Raw genomic sequence first — 2,894 nt, 5'->3', positions numbered from 1 at the left:
GATGACTTAAAAGAATCAATAAAAAATACAAATAGAAAAAAAATTCAGTAAGGCAGCAGGTTATAAAGTTAATATATAAAAACAATTAATTTTCTCATCCACAAACAAGCTAGTTGGAAAATATAAGAAACTTGCTTACATACAATATCAACAAAGAGATAAAATAACTAGAAATAAACTAAACAAGAAATGTGCAAATCTTACATGAACAAAACTGAGAGGTGACAGCATGCTGGCAGTCCTCACAGCCCTCGCTCGCTCTCAGCACCTCCTCTGCCTGGGCTCCCACTTTGGCAGCACTTGAGAAGTCCTTCAGCCCACCACTGCACCGTGGGAGCCCCTTTCTGGCCTGGCCAAGGCCAGAGCCGGCTCCCTCAGCTTGCAGGGAGGTGTAGGGGGAGAGGCGTGAGCGGGAACCGGGGCTGCGCGCCGCGCTTGCGGCTTGCGGGCCAGCTGGAGTTCCGGGTGGGCATGGGCTTGGCGGGGCCCTGCACTTGGAGCAGCCGGCTGGCCCTGCCGGCCCTGGGCAATGAGGGGCTTAGCACCTGGGCCAGTGGCTGCGGAGAGTGTACTGCGTCCCCCAGCAGTGCCAGCCCACCAGTGCTGCGCTCCATTTCTCACCAGGCTTTAGCTGCCTTCCCGCAGGGCAGGCCTCAAAACTGCAGCCCACCATGCCTGAGCCTCCCACTCTCTCCGTGGGCTTTTGTGCGGCCCGAGCCTCCCCGACGAGCGCCGCCCCCTGCTCCAGGGCGCCCAGTCCCATCGACCACCCAAGGACTGAGGAGTGCTGAGCGCATGGCGCAAGACTGGCAGGCAGCTCCACCTGCAGCCCCGGTGCGGGATCCACTGGGTGAAGCCAGCTGAGCTCCCATGTCTGGTGGAGACGAGGAGAACCTTTATGTCTAGCTGAGGGATTGTAAATACACCAATCGGCACTCTGTATCTAGCTCAGGGTCTGTGAATGCACCAATCGACACTCTGTATCTGGCTACTCTGGTGGGGCCTTGGAGAACCTTTGTGTCCATACTCTGTATCTAACTAATCTGGTGGGGACGTGGAGAACCTTTGTGTCTAGCTCAGGGATTGTAAACGCACCAATCAGCGTCCTGTCAAAACAGACCACTGGGCTCTACCAATCAGCAGGATGTGGGTGGGGCCAGATGAGAGAATAAAAGCAGGCTGCCCGAGCTAGCAGTGACAAACATGCTTGTGTTTCCTTTTGCAAGTATGGGAGTTTTGTTTTTTGCTTTTTGCAGTAAATCTTGCTATTGTTCACGCTACTTTTGTGAGCTATAGAACTTATAACAAAGGTCTGTGGCTTCACTTCTGAAGCCAGCGAGATTCACGAGCCTACCGGGAGTAAATGAACAACTTCAGAGGCACCACCTAAAAAGTTGTAACACTTACCATGAAGTTCTACAGCTTCACTCCTGAGTCAGCGAGACCATTAAGCCTAACAGAAGCACCAAACACATTTGAATATCAGAAGGAATGAGCAACTCCCAATGCGGCACCTTAAGATCTGTAACACTCACTGAGAAGTGATAGTGTGCTGTCAGTCTTCACAACCCGTGCTTGCTCTTGGCACCTTCTCTGCCTCGGCTCCCGTTTTGGTGGCACTTGAGCCCTTTAGCCCACCACTGCACTGGGAGCTCCTTTCTGGGCTGGCCAGGGCAGGAGCTGACTCAGCTTGCAGGGAGGTGTGGAGGGAGAGGCGGGGGCAGGAACCCGGGCTGCGTGCCACACTGCCGGGCCAGCTGGAGTTCCAGGTGGGCGTGGGTTGGACAGGCCCGTCACTCACAGCAGCCAGCAGGCCCTGCCGGCCCCCGGCAATGAGGGGCTTAGCACCTGGGCCAGTGGATGGGGAGTGTACTGGGTTCCCCAGCAATGCTAGCCCACGGATACTGTGCTCAATTTCTCACCCGGCCTTAGCTGCCTTCTCCCGGGACAGGGCTCGGGCCCTGCAGCCCGCCATGCCTGAGCCTCCCACCCCCTCCATGGGCTCCTGTGCTGCCCGAGCCTCCCCGATGAGCTCCACCCCCTGCTCCACAGTGCCCAGTCCCACTGACCACCCAAGGGCTGAGGAGTGCAAGTGCACAGCGCGGGACTGGCAGGCAGCTCCACCTGCAGCCCTGGTGCGGGATACACTGGGTGAAGCCAGCTGGGCTGAGTCTGGTGGAGGTGTGGAGAACCTTTGTCTAGCTCAGAGATTATAAATACACCAATCAGCACTCTGTGTCTAGCTCAGGGTCTGTTGAATGCACCAATCGGCACTCTGTATCTAGCTGCGCTGGTGGGGCCTTGGAGACCCTTTATGTCTAGCTCAGGGATTAGTAAATACACCAATCGGCACTCTGTATCTAGCTCAAGGTTTGTAAACACACCAATCAGCACCCCGTGTCTAGCTCACGGTTTGTGGATCCACCAATCAACACTCTGTACTAGCTGCCCTGGTGGGGCCTTGGAGAACCTTTGTGTTAATACTCTGTATCTAACTGACCTGATGGGGATGTGGAGCACTTTTATATCTAGCTCAGGGATGGTAAACGCACCAATCAGCGCCCTGTCAGAACAGACCACTCGGCTCTACCAATCAGCAGGACGTGGGTGGGGCCAGATAAGAGAATAAAAGCAGGCTGCCAGAGTCAGCAGCGGCAATCTGTTCCAGTCCCCTTCCACACTGTGGGAATTTTGTTCTTTCACTGTTTGCAGCCACACTGCTTTTTATGAGCTGTAACACTCAGTGTTGAAGGTCCCTAGTTTCACTCCTGAAGCCAGTGTAACCACCAAGCCCACAGAGGGAAATGAACAATTCTAGATGGGCCCCCTTAAGAAATGTAACACTCACTGTAACGGTTTGCAGCTTCACTCCTGAGCCAGTGGGACCACGAACC

This window comes from Nomascus leucogenys, chromosome 8 (genome assembly GCF_006542625.1).
Source record: "Nomascus leucogenys isolate Asia chromosome 8, Asia_NLE_v1, whole genome shotgun sequence".
NCBI lineage: Eukaryota > Metazoa > Chordata > Mammalia > Primates > Hylobatidae > Nomascus > Nomascus leucogenys.
This window is presented reverse-complemented; position numbering follows the sequence as displayed.